The sequence below is a fragment of the Argiope bruennichi genome, chromosome 9 (genome assembly GCF_947563725.1).
Source record: "Argiope bruennichi chromosome 9, qqArgBrue1.1, whole genome shotgun sequence".
NCBI lineage: Eukaryota > Metazoa > Arthropoda > Arachnida > Araneae > Araneidae > Argiope > Argiope bruennichi.
Genome location: NC_079159.1, coordinates 88,300,341 through 88,322,248, shown reverse-complemented (window position 1 = coordinate 88,322,248; position 21,908 = coordinate 88,300,341). Strand labels below are relative to the sequence as shown.

At 29.6% G+C, this 21,908-nt stretch overlaps 1 protein-coding gene across 1 annotated transcript in view; it reads right to left on the bottom strand.

The window, feature by feature from the left end:
- Window positions 1-21,213, bottom strand: part of LOC129983998 (uncharacterized) — a 157,888-nt gene extending 136,675 nt beyond the window's left edge. The window contains exon 1 of the mRNA XM_056093743.1: window positions 21,113-21,213. The gene's annotated coding sequence lies outside the window, so the exon portion shown is untranslated. The remainder of the gene's footprint in view (window positions 1-21,112) is intronic.
- Window positions 21,214-21,908: the final 695 nt, after the last annotated feature.

Sequence of the window (21,908 nt, the reverse complement as noted above, 5' to 3'; positions counted from 1 at the left end):
TATTCTAGATCATTTGACATTTTTATATGTTTTATTAAAATTCATTTGTTTCCTGTTATTTCATTTCGTAAAGATGAAATTTTGTAATCTTTTCATTTCTTTTCTGACATGCTATGATTTTGAAATTCAGCACATTTATGTACTCTTAATGGCAACGCATTATTTTATTATTTTCAGAACTTAATTGTTAGTTAATCAATGAATTTAATTAAATTTTTATTTCATTGATAAAGCGCCACCTGGCGGTGAATTTGAGATAAAAAGAATTTCAAGATGAACAATATTTGTTATAATGAATTATAAATAAAAAGATCAAAAAGTAGTAAATAATCAAAATAAAAACATATATTATTTAGAGCAGCAATAAAAATATTTTGTATAATACAATTAATTTACGATCCTAAAAGTTTTCACTTCAATATGAATGCATTGAATGGTGAAAATTCAATACTCAAAAGTGACTCCTTTCATTTCAACAATTGATAAAGAAATGAATCTATTTATTGATTGCAACGCCATACTTTTAACATGAAAGCAAAATTATTTTAACTATGCGATAGTTATAAAACATATTTCAATAACCAATTAATCGAACATATTTCAGTAACCAGTTTTTTTTTTTTTTTGGCCATATTGAAATTGTGCAAAATGAAATGAAACTTGTCTCTTTCAAAAGCTTTCAAATAATAATATTTTAAAAATTATGGAAAGTTAAATGCATGTTATTTATATTTATTATAAATAAAATGCATTTTCTTCAAATTAAAACGTTGCGTATCATAAATTATGCAAACATATAAGATGTCATAATAATGAGATTTTGAAGGTTCTTTTAAAATGAATTTGATGTCCAAAAAAAAAAAGTACTGGGAAATTGAATTTTGCATAAGTAAAATATGTCAGTTCCATTAATAAAGGGGTTATGATATTTGACTGTGAAATTTTAAATAATAATTCGTTGCCATGGAGAATTTAAAAATATAGCTTGATAATTGAATACATGCAGGAAAAAAAATAACAAAAAAATTACTCCTGTTTATATTATTTATTTACAGTTCTTCAAAATTTACACACCAGAGAAATGAATCAGTTAGCGAATATCTTACGCTTTTGTTCATTATAAAGAATAGATGTAGCGTTGTAAAGAATATAACAATAATAATAGAAATGTTATCTCTCCTTCCTTGATTATTTTTTAAAAAATATCATTCATAACATGTTAAAACTCGTTTTGTCTATGGCTTATTATTTCCACGATTATGAAATGTACAAAAAAAACCTTTTACCATTATCAAAACTTACCAACTTCGAGATTTTGATATATCTTCACATTTCAAATTTCCTTGTATAAAAAAAAAACTTTTTTTGAAATTTCATTTATATGTTTATAAACATGATAATTAATGATCTGAAAGAAAACAATTCAGTCAATTCAGTCAACTGATCATGACTATTTCTTCCGCTTTAATGAGATATTTACTTTCAGCACGTATTATTATTAGTGGATACCATTTCGTATAAATGTTGTAAACATTCCTATGGAAAAAACTGACCAATGATTTTGGAAAGAAATAATTCTTGCCTGTGGTCATGACAATTTCTTGTGTCTGTTCTTTAAGGGAATATTTTCCTTAAGTATGTGCTATTATTAATAAATATCACTTCGTGTAATTGCTGTAAGCATTACTATGAAAAAGCCTTGCCAATGTTTTTGGAAAGAAACAGTTATCGCTTCTGGTCATGACTATTTCTTGGGTCTGAGCCTTAAAGGGATAACTCACTTTAAGGTGGTTATGTACTTACTATACAAAAGTTTTTAGTTGCCATACAGTCTGTATCGTCCTAAAATTCTACCCTTGAGTTCTGAATCAGCTCTTATATCGCCACAGTTCACTGGCAAATTTGCTTGTGAATAAAACCAAATTGTGCTTTTGCGACGAAAAAGCGATAACCGAAACGTACACTGAGCAGCATTAGCGCCCCTCTGTGGCAGCGAGTGTTTCTTATCACCCTTCCCCCATAAAGGCCTCACCTGTCGTCCCTTTGTGACAAGCGTAACGATAAATCTCCTGAAAGGAGAGATTTATCTCCCCCCGAGGAGGCACTGTGACAAAATTCAGCTGTACCGAGAGGGTGCAAGAAAAAAAGAATCGAATCTATTTCTCCTTCTTCCAAGACATTCTTCTCAAGATGTAAAGTTGAAGTCTATAATTCCTCTTTTCTTCCTTCGACTTTCGAGAAAGAATATGCGAATGAGTTTGTGTGAGTAGTAAGATACAGTTTTGTTGTTGTTTCCTTCGCATGCAGTGTATTCAAACAGAAAACATTTCAACTGCCAATGAATTGACCTTGAAATTACGATAAATCTTCAAACTTAAAAAAAAAAATTCTGAATATATACGCATTTGCCCGTATGCCTAACATTTTAAATAAATAAAAAAAAAAAAAAATCTTTGAAAATGTTTGGCAATCCAAATGATGATGATAAGTTCAGTTTCTATCAAAAGAATATGCGAGAGAGTTTGTGGTAAGTGAGATGAAAGATACATAAATTTTTTTTTCTTCGTGTGCAATGTATTCAAACAGAAAACATTGCAATTGCTAATGAATTGACATTCAGGTTAGGATAAATCTTCAAACTTAAAACAAATTCTGCTTATATATCCATTTGTCCGCATGCCTAACATTTTAAATAAAAAAAATGTCTTTGAAAATGTTTGGCAATCCAAATGATGATGATAAGTTCAGTTTCTATCAAAAGAATATGCGAGAGAGTTTGTGGTAAGTGAGATGAAAGATACATAAATTTTTTTTTCTTCGTGTGCAATGTATTCAAACAGAAAACATTGCAATTGCTAATGAATTGACATTCAGGTTAGGATAAATCTTCAAACTTAAAACAAATTCTGCTTATATATCCATTTGTCCGCATGCCTAATATTTTAAATAAAAAAAATGTCTTTGAAAATGTTTGGCAATCCGAATGATGTTAATAAGTTCAGTTTCTATCAAAAGAATATGCGAGTGACTTTGTAGTAAGTGAGGAGTAAGATGCATACATTTTTTTCCTTCATGTACCATATATTCAACAGAAAATATTGCAATTGTTAATAAAATGACCTTGAGGTTAAGATATAACCTCAGGCTTAAAAATAATTCTAGATATATATCTATATACCCTTATGCATGGATCTTAAATTCGTATTAAGTTAGAAATAAGATATATACATTTTTTCTTCGTATGCCATGCATTCAAACAGAAGATATTACAATTGACAATAAACTGACCTTGAGGTTAAGATTAATCTTCAAGCTTAAAAAAAAAATTCTGCATATATATCCATTTGTTTTTATGCCTCGCATTTTGAACCTAAAAATATCTTTGGAAATGTTTGGCATTTCTTACGATGAAATTATATTTCGTTCCTATCAGTTGTTATTACAACGAACATTAAACACGGAATCTTAATTTTTATATAACCACCCTGGTCTTCTATCGGCCATATTTAATAAAATATTTTCAATGTATTCAAACAGAAAATATTGCAATTGTTAATAAATTGATCTTGAGGTTAGGATATATCCTCAGACTAAAAAAAAAATCTCGATAAATATCCGTTTACCTCCATGCCAAATATCTTAAATTTAAAAATATCTTTGGAAATAGTTGGCAGTCCGTACGATGGTAATAATGTTCTGTTTCTATCCATTTTTGTACTATAAACATCAATCACTAAATTGTAATTTTTATATAGCCTCCTTGGCACTCTATTGGCCATATTTAATAAAATATTTTTGAAATACTGGCGTTTTAAACAAAGAAAGTTCCACTGTCTTACAACTAATACTAAACGGATTATGAAGATTTCAATTTCATTCTTTAAGCCAATCAACGTCCATCTTGGAGAACGGTTCGGCTCGTTGATTGGCAGATCTTCCTCAATATTGAAAATTGTAGAGATCTAAAAAGCGATATTTAAAGCTTTGTAACTCAATTAGGTTTAGTCATAGAAGACAGAATTTTTTTTTTGTTTAAAATATTTAAAATATATCAGAAATATTTTACTAAACATAAATAAAGTCCTGTGCAAAAATTTAGATTTCATAGCTTTTTCAGCAATAAATTAATTGATTCAAGTGACAGGAAACACAATTTTTTATTTTATTTAAAGCATTTTGATACCCTATCTATCGCTTTAACAATATTTATAACAAACTATGTTTCACTTTTTTCAATTAACTATAAGGCCATGATTACAGTGGGCACCCAGTATAAATGTATATAAAAGATTTTTGAGACACAGTAAATTATAAAATAAACAAATAAATATTTTCGAATTCCTTTCAGTTACCGAAGAAATAAATAAAACGAAGACAAAAAAATACTCTATTTTGAATTCAATATCTGTCTAACGGGTGACAATACATCAGAACTATTTAGGAGTGCGAAAATGCATATTGATTTGTCCTAAAAAACAAAAGAAAAAAAAAGGAACAATGTTGCGCTTTGAATTTAGTAATTTAACTGCTCAATAAATAGAGCATTGGCCACTATCAGTTTAAGTTCATCAATCATTTTCGGCTTCACTTTTGCTGATTTTCTTCATATTTGTACTTTTTTCTTCTTCAGTTCCTGCATACTCATTTTAAACTATACTTTTAAACATACTCATTTTAAATTATGCCTTCTTGTATATCCTTCTAACAAACATTTTCAAACTCGCACAGAAATCATATTTTGAATGCTGAGTCATTGCTTTAAATTCTCTTTATTGTGTTGTCATTACTCTTTAAAAAATCCAATATTCGTCGCTTCTTATTAAATTGCATGTTAACGCATTCCTCAGATTTTCTCACGTTTCATGAAAACCTCAATTCTTTTTATATTTATTCTTATTATTATTCTTTTGAATTAGTTGCTCTTATAATAATTTTTAAGCTTTAACAAAGCCATTAGATTGCAAATAGCGATCTATAAAATGGCGGATTATGTTTTTCCCACGAGTTTGCATTCTTACAGCAGAATGAACAATAATCCTAAGTGGCTTTTTATTTCCATAAGTACGACCCCAGAACACTGGAGTTACTCCCATCTCCTCTAAAATGAGACATCGCACACCTAATCTGGCTGCGTGATGTTCAACGCCTTTATTTTGGAGTAACCTTGAATAAGAATTATTAGACACCATTTAAAATTTTGGGCATTTTATTTTCGACCATCAGGTAAAGCAGACAGTAAGCTCTTGTTTTCTTTCTTTCTGATTTTCTACGGAATTTAAAAGGCATTCTTCAAGGTTATCTAAGCAATAAGCAAATGTTCTTATTTTCTAAATGACCTGACGGGCCAGTTTATGGATGGTTTCAACGATTTCCTTTTAAGGCCAAAAACATTCATTTATATTTTCTCATGGTGAACATTTTATTATTAACATTTTTTTTGTATTTTAAGCATTTATTATTATATTTTTCAATTATATTTATATTTTTTTCGTAAATGCAATAAAAGAATTTACATTTTAATAGCATTACATTAAAATTTGAATTTCTACGAACTGAAGATGCATCAGGCCTTTATAATCTCTGCGGAATTGCTCTTGCTTTATTGGTTCTCGAAATAATAGATAGTTTCTCTTAAAAATTTCTCTATATTTAATAATTTGATTTAAATTAAATTTTGATGATTTAATCTAACTATAAACATACAAAACCAAATTTATTTCCAACCAGAATAGTAATGTTCATTTGTGCATCTATACCCTACCCCCATGAACTCACCACAAGGGTTTAAGGCCTTAAAAGGACGATAAATTATTAAAGAGTTAAAATAAATTGGTAAAGAGGCTTACTCATATCACTGATATATAAAAATTCGATAACAGTATAAAATTTTATAGATAAGATTTAGATATTGTGAACGATTCAGAAGTCCTATTTCCTCTACCAGATGACCAGCATTCTTGTTAGGCAAATAGTACGCAGTTAATAAAAAAAATCTGAAGTTACTACTGTTTTCCCTTTTTTAATCGCCATACCAAAGCAAAAGGCAGCAATTGACCAATAGTATTTATTTCTTTAAATTTAGCAAAACAAACTGAAAAACAAATAGTTGCATAAAGTAATGCGTTTCTTGCGTTCTCTGTGTGTTAAGGTAATATAAAGGAATCTGAATAGCCTTTTCCATTTCATTCGCACATCTTTCAAAACACTGTGCAAAATTAACAACACTTCCTTCTTGAATGCGTGGCTTCATCAGTGAATACCCTGAATCAAATGAAAAGGAGCAACTTCTTTTTGTATGTTACCTGTCATCATGCCATAATAATTTTGAGCTTCCATTAAAGAATTCATGTCCTTATTTCTTTTGAAATTTTCCGCACTCTCCGGTTATTCTCTTTAATTATCCAAGATTATGATTTTGTATGGTATTATGATATCAAAGATTTCTTTCTATAAAATGGCTTGAATAGATCCACAATACTTGTGGAAATAACCAATGATATATGCAATTGGAAATATCCGTTTGCATAATAACATAGGAAATCTATAACTGTATAAGTACTTCAGATTCTGTATTCAGTATTTCAGCAAAATTTATGTATTCTCCACTTGGCTTAAATTATATATATTTATAAAAGAATGTAGTTATAAGTTGAGATCCAAATGTTTTTATCTATTTGATAAAAAAACTAATTTTTTCCAACAGATAATAAAAAAAATACCTGATAAAAGAAGCATTGGAAATTCCAGTTTGACGAATTTTGATATAGTATATCTGCAATTTGAGTGCTATGTTCACTTATGAGACAGCTAGCTGCATTTTCAGTACCGTGCACAAATAAGAATAAGCAGAATCATATTTTTCACGAAGATGGACTGATGGACACAGTTCTAAATTTTAGTATTATAAATATATCAAATTTTATCCTTTTAAGTCGTTCCTTTTTTTTTAAGTTTTTTTATATGAAAGCGTTTTTTGCAGGCATACTTGCTGCAAAGTGTGTGATATGTCACGCACAGATCACAACTAATCTAAAATACTATAAACAATAATCAAGCACTGATTGTTTGTTGTTTGTTTGTTTCTTATGGCACTTGCCACCGACAAGCCCGCTGTTACGAAGACAGCGATTTAAGCCTGAGGGGGAACGTCTCTTATTTTTTATAGCAGCGCCAACTAGGGCCAAGAGTACGACTTTGCCACTCACGCATCACTCATTCGCTTGCACAACCCCTTTTTACAGGAAGGCACATTCACACATCTCACAGATAGAACAACAGAAGAACAACCATGCCCAAACCGGGACTCTAACCCGGGGCGCCCAGATCACGGGGAAGACGCGCTACCCCTATGCCAGGACGCCTGCAGCACAGATTGTACAAGGCAGACAATTGAATCTAGAGCTGCCAAATTTGGCTCGTAGTTACTTCGTGGGTAAGACGTACTCGCCGAAAAAGGGAATTTTAGTTGGAATTTTTAATTAATAAAAATTGAACCAAAATTTAAATTTTTCTCAATAATTAGTGATTATCATTACAGAAAATATCTTTACACTATTTTGAAATTGAAAAAAAAAAAAAAATCTTGTTTATGGTAACAAAAATGCTACTTTCCATGCAGCTCACTATATATGAAAATAATGTATATGACACAAAATTCGTTCTGATTACTTATTGTCGAATGGCAACAATCAAATGTAAACAAAACATTATATGGACGTTTGAGGCGGCACCTCTGAACGTTTTTACAGCCACAATTCAATGCTTCATTAATAAAGTAATTAATAATAAATAAAGTATTATCAAAAATATTCTTTAGATGACTTTCCGTGTCATTAAAAACTAATTCGATCAGAAAAAAGAAGATGTAAAAGAAATTAAGAAATAAGCTTCAGAGAGACAGTTTCATTGAGCGCGAAAATAGGCTTAACCGTCGTCAGATTGATCATCGTTATGACTTAATTATGGAGATTGTTGGCCATTTCTTCCAAAACTATTATCTCACAAAAATAATTTTCATAACACTTTAAAACTCAAAAAAATACCTTTTTAATGGTATTAATCTCATTTCTGCACATTTCTTTTCTTTATTTTTAATAATTTTTTTATATGTTGTTGTTGATAATCTCCATGGTCTGACGTAGTCAGACCAAATCCAAAAATCCGTTGACAAGAAGAATGTCAAAAACGAGGAAGGGAGAAGAATAAATTTCTCCCCAATGAAATCCTAGACAGTCCAGAATATGTTCAGCAGAGGCCTGATGCTGGCAGCATTTCGGGCAAAGAGGGTAAAACTTTTCACCCTGAGAAAAGAAAAGACATTTAAGGTGGCCACTGGCAAGGCGCGACAGGCAAGTGTTGGTTTTTCTATCACAAGGAAGATTTAAGGACTGCCCCGGCTTATTGGCTCTATACCAATCATGAGTAGGGGGAACCATCCAATTCTTCTTATTTAGGAATTTCGCCTGAGAGAATAGTTCTAAGTGTGTGAGCTCAGCAGAAGAGGAAGTCGCTAGGCTGCTTCCTTTCTTTGCAAGCCTGTCTGCTATTTCGTTACCAAGTAGATCCACATGAGATGGGATCCACTGGAAATGAATATCATGTTGAAGTGAAATCAGCTTCAACTTCTGAAGAATAGACAAACTTGCTTTATCTCCAACATAGGTCCAATTGTTAAGGTGTTCCATTTAGCTGCGGCTATCAGTAAGAATCCAAAGGTTCTTATAATCGGTTTTTATATGTAATTAGATGAAATGAGGGACAGAATATTTTCTTTCTCAAAGAGTTGAATATATTCTAGAATGCCTTTATCATTCAATTATATAATATGTGCTAGACTTATATATATGTCGGGATTTCACTGGAATCTGGTCTGAAGCCCTTCAAAATCCAACTTTGAAATTTGGACCACATCTCCAAGCCATTGTGAACCTCCATTTTGTTGTCTTGTCCTATTTATAGCAGTCACGCAAAAACAGTTTCTTTCTTTTTTTAAAAAAATATCGTGCACCACGATTTCTAAATCAACAACAGTTTACCTTTCTAACAAATGAAGTGTTGATTCAATCTATGTATGCGCTAATAGTATCTTTGAAAATTGCAATCATATGACTCATATTTCCCATTTTACTTTTAAAGTACACTAGACCTTAATATAAATGCTCTTTGAGATAAGCAAAACAATATGCCCCAGAGAAAACATCACATTGGACAATAAGCTGTCATTCGATTTAAAGAAAAACTATTAAGCAAATGCGCAGCAATTTTTAACCCAATATCGTAAAATAAGCACCCATCTAATTTTCCAAGAAAAACCTCAAAACATGCACTTATTACCGACTTAATTAACAAATTCCCGAGCCTCGTTTTACCAATTTATGACCGCGCATTTTCACTTTGGACGACTTAATTGAAGATTTTTAAGTGCCTGCAAAAAAAAAATAAAAAAAAAATCGTTTGGACTTTATTAAAAGATGTTCAGTTATTGTGGCCGACGAAAGCGTGGAAAAAGCGGCGTCCGTTTATTTATTTAGTGCGAAAGCTTTAATAAAACGCTTCCGGTGCCCATCAGTTTAATGAGAGGTAATGAAACAAGTGGTCGGGGGGGGGGGGACTCGAGTTAATTATTAGATGTCTTTAAGAGAGGAACGGAAGTTTTATTAAATAATAGTAGGTTAGTATGTAAAGTAATTTCATTTTAGAGGCGAAGGCTGTGTTTACTAAATATTTCGCATTAACGAAATGGTTTGGTAATAATAAATGGTATTTTGTTCTTTATTAGTTCTTAACTGGTGTAAAATAGCTGTAATGTAATTAGTTTACACTTTTACTACGTCATTACGGTGTTTTACACTATTCAAGACATTTGTATAGGAAAACGTGGAAAAAACAAAAACATTAAGATCAGAAAAGTGCTGAATTATAATAATAAACCAACTTTCTTTAATTACGATGTAAGTATGCCAACTGAAGATCGAGAATAAATAGCTTTGATTATTAATTAATTACATCATTTATTAATTCATTAATAAATGGTGTAAAATTAAAATTAATTCAAAAATTAATAAATAATTACATTATTTAACTTAAGAGTATTCATTTGATATAAGTGTGCCATTTGAAGATCGAGAATAAATAGCTTCGATTATTAATTAATTACATTTATTAATTTATTAATATATGATGTAAAATTAAAATTACATCAAAAATTAATAAATAATTGCATCATTTGTCATGTAAAATTAATAAATAATCACTGAATTAATGAAAAGTACTTTATGTAAAATTAATAAATAATTAAGTCATTTATTGATTTATTAATAAATGATATAATAGGTTTCATTTCAAAATAATGTTTTCTAACGAAAGATGAAAAAGAAAATAGATCAGAATACATAAAACAATAAGAGAATTTTTTAAACATTTATTAATGTACTAAAAAATAAATATTTTTAATTTTAATTGTTCTTTACTTTTAAAACTTTATTTTATTATTTATTTTTATAAATATTACAAAACCTTGGAATTAATATGCTCTCAAATTTACTTTAAAATGGCGTTGCTAATATAGAGGAAGAATTTAATCGATTAAAAGATAATTAAATTCTGAGGAAGAATGTCTAAAATGGGCTACCAAATTAAATCTTTGAAAAATAATGAAACGAATCAAATTAAAATTGTACTGTATAGTAAAAAAAATATTTCGCAATCATTTGCTTTCAAAGACTATACATTAAAATCAATAATTTCATGTTTTGCACAAATTTTGATTTATTTTTCATAACTGGTTTTTTTTAAGCTTTTTGGGTATACATATTTCTAATGATAATAAATTATTTAATGGTAACTGTATTGGAATAAATAAGAAATAATCATTCTTTCTTTCAGTTTTATTAAATTGTTGCTAACAAAAAAAAAAAAAAAATAGGAACCTTAAGGAAACAAAATCAAGAAGACAAAATTTTACATTGCCAGTTATTGATTATATCTATTAATAATTAATGTCGGAGTAACTCAATTTGATTCCAATTCAGTAAATTATTCACAAGCATTTTGTCAACATTTTTACCAAAATAAAATGAGATTAAAAAAAAAGATGATTCGGTTCAGTTTAATTGAATTTTAAGAAATAAGAATCCAGTGAGAATTTAATATTTAAATTGGATCCGCAAAAATATTTTCCGATTGTAAAAAAAAAATTACTTACATTTGTTTACCATTTTTTAATTAAAAAATCCTACTCGTTTTTTCCGCATTCATTTTACAATTTTTGATTTTTTTTTTCTTTTTTCTTATTGATTTCACAAGAATAATTTTTGTTTAATTTAGAGACTCGTCAGATAGCATTATAATATAAAATAACATTTTCATCATACAGTAGATGGATTTTGAATATAATCTTTAAAAACATTACTATTGATCAAATACTTATATATTAGAAAATCAGTAATAAAAAGGATATGTTTATCCTTTTCCTTCAAAGTACCAATCCCCCCCCCTCCTACTTTTAGCAAATATTTTTATCTTAGCCACTCTTGTCCTAGGTTTTCGTTTGGCAAGTAAAAGGAGCACTCACTCCTATAGGTGCGTATTACGGTTCTATAGGTGCGTATTACGACCTGCTGAAACAACATCTTAATTCTATGTTATCATCTGGCACTTCCGTTGCCATGGCAATAGGGTATAGATTTTAATGCTCAGCTGGTTCATTTTTCTGACGTAACCACTCGGATAAGGGAAAGGATTGTTTGAAACCTTGCAAATGGCACACACACACACAAAAAAAAAAAAGCGCAAATGAACAATAAATTTCTAGCATTTGGTTCTTCCTTTTTTATATATATATATATATAAAAAGCCTCCTTTCTGTAAAAAAGTATAAATTAAAAAAATATTTATAATGCTACTATAATTTTAGGCTGGTATTCTATCTGTAAATAGCGTGATGTCAAAATGGTTCGTTAAAAATAAAGGAAAGAAACAAGCGGTGAATAAGAGTTCTGTAAGATAGACTGATTACCGGTCGGACAGACATTCTTTCTGTAAATTGCGTGATATAAATTCTTTAAGCACAGAATGTAAAGGTTAATATAATCAAGGCAGACGAATCAAGCTTAAAACCTAACACGCGACGATATTTCGAGCTAAAATTTCGAAATTGTTTTTACTCATATTCATAAATTATTGTGTCAAATGTTTAAACTACGTAGTCATAACTTATAGATGTATATATTGCGTAACAGACATTATCATGCATATATGAACCAGAGGGGGTGGTTCCCCCAAAACCTACTCGCATACTGTCTAAAACACTTTTCATGCCAGATGATGCCTTACATGGCAGTGGCGTACAATGGTTACGAAATATTAACTTTTGGCGTGAATTTGCCATTTTTACTGAATTTATCGTATCGTTCTTGGCGAGTTATTTGGCGATTAATTCCTGCCACGCGGTAATAATATCCAAAAATCGAATTTGTATTTTAGACGCGTTTTTCACAACCTATTGAAAGAAAAATATGACATAAAATTGCGCAATTAATAACAACCCATACCAAGTTTTTTTTTAAATGATTGCGTTTTTTAATTATCGGGTTTACATGTTTCTGAAAGCACAGACCGACAGGCAGTCAGCTCGTAGTTGAGTTTGTCTCAAAATTCAAAAGGTATCTACTCTATAGATGTTATATCCGTACCGAATTTTATCTATCTAGCTCTCTTCGTTTTATAGTAATCGTGTTAATTTTTATTCGAACAGACGGACTTCCTCAGAACAGATTTTGCTCAAAATTTGACAGAAATCTGCAAATTTCGTGTAAAGACCGTATACTAAATTTCAACCGTCCAGCCTAAAGCCTTTTTGACTGATCTTTGTCACAAACGATAGACAGACAGACGGATATTCCTAAAAATGTGTTTTTCGAACTCAGGGAAATCTTAAATAAGAAGATTTATCAAAACATCGAGTTCGAAATTTTTGACGATTACTTTACTTTCTCTATACTACGTATACCAGAGAGTAAAAAGGCATTCATTACTGAAATTTTGAAGCACAGTTAATCGACCAAAAATTACAATTTTACTTTTGTCGCAAGTACCCAAAGGCCAAACGATATTTCAACATAAATATTCAAGAGATCTTAATTATTAAGTCTCATAGTTCTATAATATCTCAAGAAATCACCTGCTTTTCTTTGAAATTGTATTTGTTAATATGGCCATACCATATCTGAACCATACAAAGACGTCATACATAACATACTGAAACAGCTTCTAATATCTCTCACTGTAAGGTTTATTTCATTCTTTCTAAATGCAACATTTAAATTATTCTCTCACTAAGGTAGGTCAAGGCTAGAAACATTCATCTGAAACAAACTGGTCACTGATCAAGTTAAAGCTCGTTCCTAAAGTGCACTGGACTTAATCGGCGTGGATCCATCCAACAAGGATTTCAGAGATGAAGCACGCGCGAGAGAGAGAGCAAAGGATTTATGGTCCGGCACGCGTAATGAATGGGGGTGGATGACTAAGATGTCATTCCACGACTAAATGAATTTCCATTACACCATCCCCTATAAAATTGGATAGACTTCACTCAGATTTGGTGGACTCCATTGACCTGGTTACTGAGATGCGATATTTCTGGATTCCAGCAAGTGGTGTCATTGGAGAAAGTGACACCAAAAATAGCAGAATAAGTTTTTGTTATGTAGCAATCCCTTAAAAAAGTTGTTAATTAAACTTTTATATATAATAGATACAGAAGAATTGTATTATTAAAAGTTAAAAAGAAACAAATAGCTGTGATTAGTCGATAGGACATGAAACTGGAAAACGCCAATTAATACACTGTCATATACAAAGTAAGCAAAAAGAAAGTGTTATAATCGTCAAAAAAAGTTAGTTAAAAGTTTTGTGAAATATCACACCTTAGACCTTTTTTTATTCAAAAAAACATTTTTGGAATTATGCTCATATATCTAATTTTGTATATGCGAACTCAATAGTTTGCAATGAAATGAGTTAGACAAAAGAAATGCAACATGTGGTTTATGCACTAAAATTTTAGACCTGTATCACATTTTAATCGAAATCTGTCAGCGAGAAATATGTGATTATGAGTACAGTAACTTTAAAATGTAATAAGCTATATAAATAAAATTTGGCACATGGTTTTGTAACTCAAATAGTAAATCAATTAAAATGTTGGTTCAAATCAACCACAGTGTTTATTGTCTGCCAATCTATGTGTTCAAATGAAAACCCATAATTCAAGAAAAGTTAGGTAAAAAATCGGTCTTCATGACAAAGTTATAGCTCTGTGTCAAATTTAGTGACCATACAGGTGGTTATTAAAATAATGGAAACACTACAAATAAATACAAGAATTTTTATTAATAAAGCGTAGGGAAACCTTTGGCATATAATATAGTTTGGATTCCTTTGGGTATCGAATCGTACAAGTGCTGAATAGTGTTTAGAGGAATATTATACCATTCTTCATGGAGATATTGCGAAAGTTCCGGGAAGGAAGACTGTGGAGGATATCGAGGCCGGGATAGCCTGGTTAGTAGAGTGTTGGATTCACGTCCCGTAGGTTGCGAGTTCGAACCCGCCGGCCGAAGATTCGCCGCATGCTTGATGGCTAACGCACGTATAAATCTGTCGTGGTCACAAAGTCCTCCATGTCGAGAGTAATACCACTGGGAGGTACTGGATCAGGGGGGATCATTCTTTGAGTCAGGCCTGCGTTACGATCTGTGGATGAGTGAATGAAGTCCACCCCGTAAGAAGGGTTGTGACGTGTGTGTGTGGTCAAGTCGTACTCTTGGGCCTAGTTGGATCTACGATAAAAACAAGAGGCGCTCCCCCTTAGGCTTAAATCGGCAGGGGGCTTGTCCGTGGCAAGTGCCATAAGTAACAACATCAACAGATATTGCGAAAGTTCCTGGAGGTTGATATCCCTGTAGAGGATATCAATTCCGGTGTGAACGCTCTTAAATAGACCCGATTATATTGAGGTCGGGGAACTGCGTGGGCCAAGGTGGATGTTTCATTTCATTCCCGTGTTCATCAACCTATGATTGGAAAAGTCACGCTGCATGAATAGGAGCATTATTAACCTGTAAAATTCTATATTTTGCGGGAAACAAATTTGCATCATAGGATGGACGGTAAGCTAAAACTTCTCCATATTTCTCTCAGTTTTACAAATGGACTAGCAGAAAACCACAATTGCATATACCGTGATAGATCCACCTCCATGCCTCACTGTGGGTAAGAGACAATCATGATCATATGCTTGTGTAAGTGTGTTCCATACGTGTACCCGTACTGTTGTGAGAAAAAGTGTGAAACACGATTCCTCTGACTATATAATTGTCTTCTACTTATCAATTGAGATGGTTTTGTGGTTACAGCACTACATTATGGCACTTTTAGCATTAACATCAGTGACAAGTGGCCTAGGAATTGCAATAAATGTTCTTTGTTTAAGAAGATGATTCCTAATTGTAATTATTGACACTGGAGAATCCAGATGTTGATTGAGCTCTGCGATCAATTTTGTGTCTGTTGTTTACTTTTTAGACATTACAATTCTCTTCAAATCCCGTCGGTCTCTTTCACTCATCTTCTCCTTCCGTCCCTAATTTGCTTTTCCAAGCTTGTCTTGGCACACTGTGCGTCCACTGTCATGACTTTGGGCACCATTCCTTGAAAAGCGTCTAAAAGTTTGGATTTTCGGTCAGAGTTGTGCCAATTAGTTGGGATTCTACAATTTGGTCTTTTTGAAAATCTGTGGGATCTGACATTTAACACTTTTGACAAAAATGTAAGACGTATATAACTTTACTAATACTACCTCATACTAATATGATATATAATTTTTATACTAAAAAATTGGCAGCAACAGCTATATTTTAATGCTTTTGGAGTATATTCTTATATGTCACTATTATTCACAGATGTTTCCATTATTTTAATAATCAGCTGTACGTCAAATGGGGCGGGTTATTTCAGGATGTATTGCTCATCTTACTCAAAAGAAATGGATATAACATCAAAAAGCAACTAAATCCTTTTAAACTGGCAGAATAACAGATGCAGTGTCATTAATTGCCACATGAATGAATGATATGATTATGATTACCACATGAATGGATGATATAATTATGATTACCACATGAATAGGAAATTTTTCATCTCAGAATCGTTTTGTGTATTAAGTACGAAAGCACTTAAACTAAATCTAAGGTATCTGCATATATGAAACGTTTATGAGGACACAAAATTAAGTTGAATTTGTAAATCGTCAAACAACTCGCAAGCTTGGATTGTTTACATATTTGCTCAACCCCCTAGTATATAATGATTGTAGTACATGATATTACAAAACGAAGCAAATGAATGTGACATTAGCCAAAAATTTCATACTTTCAAAGTTAGAAGAACATTTAACGAAAGATTTTAGCTATATTTCTGCTTAATATAGAATATATTTTCATGTTGAACAAGGAATGAATGTATGGGATACCATGGATATATATATGCAGTCATTGTAACTCTGGCTAATATTCCTAAAAAAATCTGCTTTAAAGGTAAATTTTTTTGCAAGAAATATTAAGCATAGGAAAAATACATGACAAAACTTTTCTTAAATCAATCTAAATAATATTTAATAATAGGGTTAAATATTTTTTTTAATTATAAAGCACATTTTTTTTTGAAATTATAAAATGACATGATATACAATTTGCAAATAACAATTAATTGGGAAAGGTAGTAGAAAAACGATCCAAAATTAATTTTAAACAGCGATTGATTTTAATTTGAATAAATTCTATTGCACGAACTTTATAATTAAATAAGAAGAGAAAATTAAATATTTTTCAAAATACTGCTAAAAATTCTCGTGGACTTGAGACCCCCTAAAGTCGTGAAGCTTCTAGACAATTGTCTATTTAATAATCCGACCCACCCTCATTAAATAGTTTCAGAGACCATATGAGTCAAACCGACTCCAAGTATGAGTCAAATTGAACCGTAGGAAAAGGTTTAGAATTCTCATGGCTCGCCAGCAGGACTTTTGTTTACGAATTAGTTAAAGCTATAAAGAAGTAAAAAAATCAAAAATCAACGACTATTTCAGAACCGTTCACTTCATGGCACTATTTTTGAATGATGAGTTACTTATTTATTAAATTTTTTTAAATATTATACAACATTTAATTAAAAAATTCTGAAGGATAAAAATTTCTTGTTTAGTTTATGTCTACAAAAAATAAGTTGATAGTTTCAAAGTGAACTAAACGCATGGGATAAATTGTCTCCATGTTTCTATTGAAGGATCACGACATAACAATTTCAGCTGTTACATTTTCAACCCACGGTTTTCGAATTTTGGTCAGTCATTTACATGGCTTATTGAGCAGAACTAATAAATATTTTCAGAAATTACAAACATTTTACAATAAACACATTTCAGAAACACTTCATTGAAAAAGAAATAATCACACGTCATTTTCCGCCAATCACAATGTCCGATGAAATTTATTCAGAAAATAGGCAAAAATTTTAAAAAACGTGCATGCGCGGATTTCTTGAAAATGAGATAAGAGAGTGTTTTAACAATAATTTCGAGGAATAAATATTGAATAATTTTTCACGAAATGAATAAAACAATTTTCATTACAGTATTCTACATTACTTGTAGAATATTGTAAAAAAAGCTACTAATAAATAAAGAGAATTAGAAATTTTTTTATGCTCACATATTTTATAAACTTTTTAAAAATAACCAAAAGAAAACTTTAATGACCTTCAGAAGAAAAATTTAAAAAAAAATTATTTATTTAATGTTTTTGATTCTGTACAAGTTGAAGTTTAAAGGGAATTATAAATTATATAAATTAGCTTAGATGATCTTTAAAAGGTATTTCTGATATTTGAAAGAGCATGCATAAAATATTTAACTAAAAGATAACATGAAATTAATTTATCTGAATCAGACATTGTTATCATGAAAATGATTCATTGTCTGTATCATTATCTGGAAAATAAGTAAAATGTTTATCGCTAAAAACATTTTATTCACTTTTATGAATCATTGCATTTGATAGGCAACAAAAATAATTGAATCAGACATTCCAAATTAGCCGAAACTATTTTGGATGGCCCGATTTTTACAAATATATTCATACTTAAAAATTAAATTTAAAAATATTAACAAAACTTTATTTTCTAAACCTATCTTCTTCTCAAATTGAATATAGTAACATTATTAGAACACAATATCTTTTAGTTTCAAAGTTTTTAAATTTCACTTAAAACTAGTAAATTTTATATTAGTATCAATAGTAAAATAATCAGTTGTCTTGATTTAACCCAGAATTCCTTGTTTATGACCAATTTCTCTGACTTGATACCTTTAACTATATTTCCCCAGTATCTAAAATATCCAGAATTAACTTTCAATGTGGTCATTTAAATATAAAAGTGGCAAAATTATTGATACATTTGCATTAATAAGTATATCGTAGAAGAAAGATTAGATTATTGAATTTATTTTATCTTATTTTCAACTTTTCTAAATTTGAAAAGAATGCATTTTCAATAATTTTCTTAACAAAAAATTATTGAATTTTTCAATTATTACAATATTTTGCCCTTTTTCTTAAAAATGTATTAAACAAATAACTGATGTTTATTTATAATAAAATAAATAAAAATATTTGGAAAGAAGCTGCGAATGAATCAATTTAAAATTAAACACTGTTCAATGCGTTAAATGATAATAGAAATTATGCAAACAAGGTGTCCACTCTTATCGTAGTCTAATAGCTAATTTCTAAATCTTTAAAGTTAGGCTTATTGTTCTTGCTGAAGAAATGCTTTAAATGATTGTATTTTATGTTGAAATACAATAATTTAAATGCTTTAATGAATTGTATTTTATGTTGTTTGAGATAATAAATGAATTTATGAAATTTCATTACTTTTTATACTGTCCCCCGGTTCTATCAGTAATATATTAGAATAATAGTAAAGAATTGTCCCTAAACATACGATAAATGAAAACTCCATAATTTTATGACTAAAATTGCTCGAGTTAACCAAAATTTGGGTTATATACAAATTTATTTTAAAAAACAATCAGGAAAAAAATAACGCAACGAACTCTCTTCATTTCACTATACAAACAATCCTTTAAATCGTCGTGGAGACTAAATTCATCTGAAAAATCCGTCAAAACTATAATTTTCAACATTTTATAAGTCGATCAGTTTTAATCGTAGAATAGTAGATTTTATTTTGTTTAAAATGTTACAGTGTCAAGAATATTTTACTAAACATGATTGAAAGGACCGCGGAAACATATAAAGAGTTAGATTTCTAATTTTTTCATAAGCGCACTTTTTGATTCAAAGAACATAAAATATAATTCATCCCTTCATTCAAAACATTTTTGCAATTAAAACTATATGTTTTTAAAGATTTAGAAATTAGCTATGGGGCCACGATAAGAAAGACACTTTCTGTCTTAATATATGTAACACTACATTTGCATTTATTTCCAATGCATGGAAAAATATTTCATAAATTTTAATCAAATTTTGACAACTATAGTAAATTACAAGCATTATTATGATTTAACTCTAATATAAATAAATAACATAGTGCATAGCATTGAAATTAAAAGATAATAATTTCTTTTTGTATTTTCATGTATTTTTTAAAGTGAGTAAGAAAAACTTTTATCGGAATTAATAATAAAATAGTAAACCAAACACGTAAAAAAGCCTTGTGAAAAATACAAAAAAAATCCTTCAAAATATTGTGATAATTTGGATAATATTTCCTCCTCCTGAATTATAAACATATCATAAGAGAGAAAAAAATAAAATAATCATAAGAGATAAAAAAAAAACAGCTTAATAAATAATTCCGTAAAACTAACGCCATAAAAATTATCTAACTTCGTTCTAAATAAATTTAATTAAAATATATCATGATTGAATACTACCGATGTTATTATTTATTTGGGTATATTTGAAAGACAATTTCTTTGATGTTGTGCAAACGATAATCAAACGATTTTCATCTGCAGCCAAACGAGTTTCGAAATAAAAACAGAAATTTCTTTCAACAATGAAAATGGTTTGCAATATAAAATAAAATAAAACATTCACATTAAAGATTAAGATTATTTTCGATCAATTGACACTATATTATTTTCAATAAAAAATTATTGAAGCTCTAAACCAGAAAAAAATAATTATTATTAAATGTGCTGATAAATGATTTTATTTAATTTATTAAAATATTAAACAAGATTCTAATTATTTCAGAGTCAGACAGAGAAAATTTGCCCTCATTTCAATGAAATAATTTAATTTACAGATATAATATAACGATTTCTTTTATCTGAAATAAAAACAACAATTTCATTTTTACAAGGAAGTACTTCTAATAATAATATATAAAAATCGAATTAATATGAATGAAGAATATTTTTTACCAAAAAGAAATTTATTTTAAAATATTATTAAATAATTTTATTTTAAATTTAAAAAATTTAAAATATTTCAATCATTCGTCATTAGGAAATTTTTATGAATCTTTTCAACATGAAATATATTTGATTATTGAATTCAGGCAGATTTTAAAAAATCTTAGTTAAAACAAAAACTATAATTTTATTTTGAAAAGAAATGTTTCAAACAATATAATGCGATGTAAAATAATTCAGATAATATTTTTCAAACGTTTTTGTTCTTATTTGTGCATAATTTTAATTTAGTTTTAGTTCTATGATTGGATACTGACGACAATTCAACAATTTTTCATTTAAAATTAAAATATCAGTTTAATTTTTAAGACTGAAATATTTTGAAGAATATGAAATAAAATATTCGAATTTTATGTATGACAATTTTTTTTTCTTATTCGTGCATAATTTCTATATAAATTTTGTTGATGATTTGCAGACGAAAAGTTAACGTTTTTTATAAACTGGAAATAAAACTAAAAGTTTTATTTTGATAATGGCAATGTTTGGAACTACAAACATAAAAAAAAACTCGAACGAATATGAATGAAGAATAATTCTCACCGATTTTGGTGAATTTTCTCACTCCCACGCTAAGATCAGTGAGCGCTCGGATAAAATCGTCCGAATGCGAGGTTGTCTCTCATTCCTCTGATAAATCCACAGATCCGCTCGCTCCATACGTTTAGACGTCGTTGTGACGTCATACCGCACGCCGACCAATCAGATTCATTGTTTCTCATATTTTACGCAATTGCTGCCATTCAGTAGTATTGATGAGAAGATGCTACATTGTGTTAGAGAGATGGAACGGTCCGTTACAGAACAGTAGCTCACAGGCAGAAAAAAGAAACCGCCTTTTCGGTTTCGAATGTGGGTCTCGTTTCACAGTTTTATCTTGCTTTTAAAATCGTTTTTCTTTGTTAGTGCGTGGGAGTAGTTTTGATATAAAAAGAGCAACGATGAGGGAATAATGGAGTTTTTTTTAATGCAGATTAATGATGGTAATGAAGTTAACATTATAATTGAGAAAAGCGATTGTTCAGGATCTCGGCATAAAAAAAACTTAATTGAATAATGGCGGGTTCTAGAAACATTCGAATGATTAATAGAAAATTTTGTTAAGCCTAATGAGTGATTTTGTCAAACCTTAACGAATTTATTATTATATTACACTTAACAGTTTATTTATTTAAAATTTTTAATTCCTTCAGTTATCACTTACCAAATATTTTATTTGGGAAATTTTAAAGAATTTCCTATAAAAAATATTCTACAATTGAGATGGAATTTCAAACATTTCATATCATTTTTAATGAATTTTTAAGAAAGTGAAGGTAAGATATTTAAAATTGTTTAA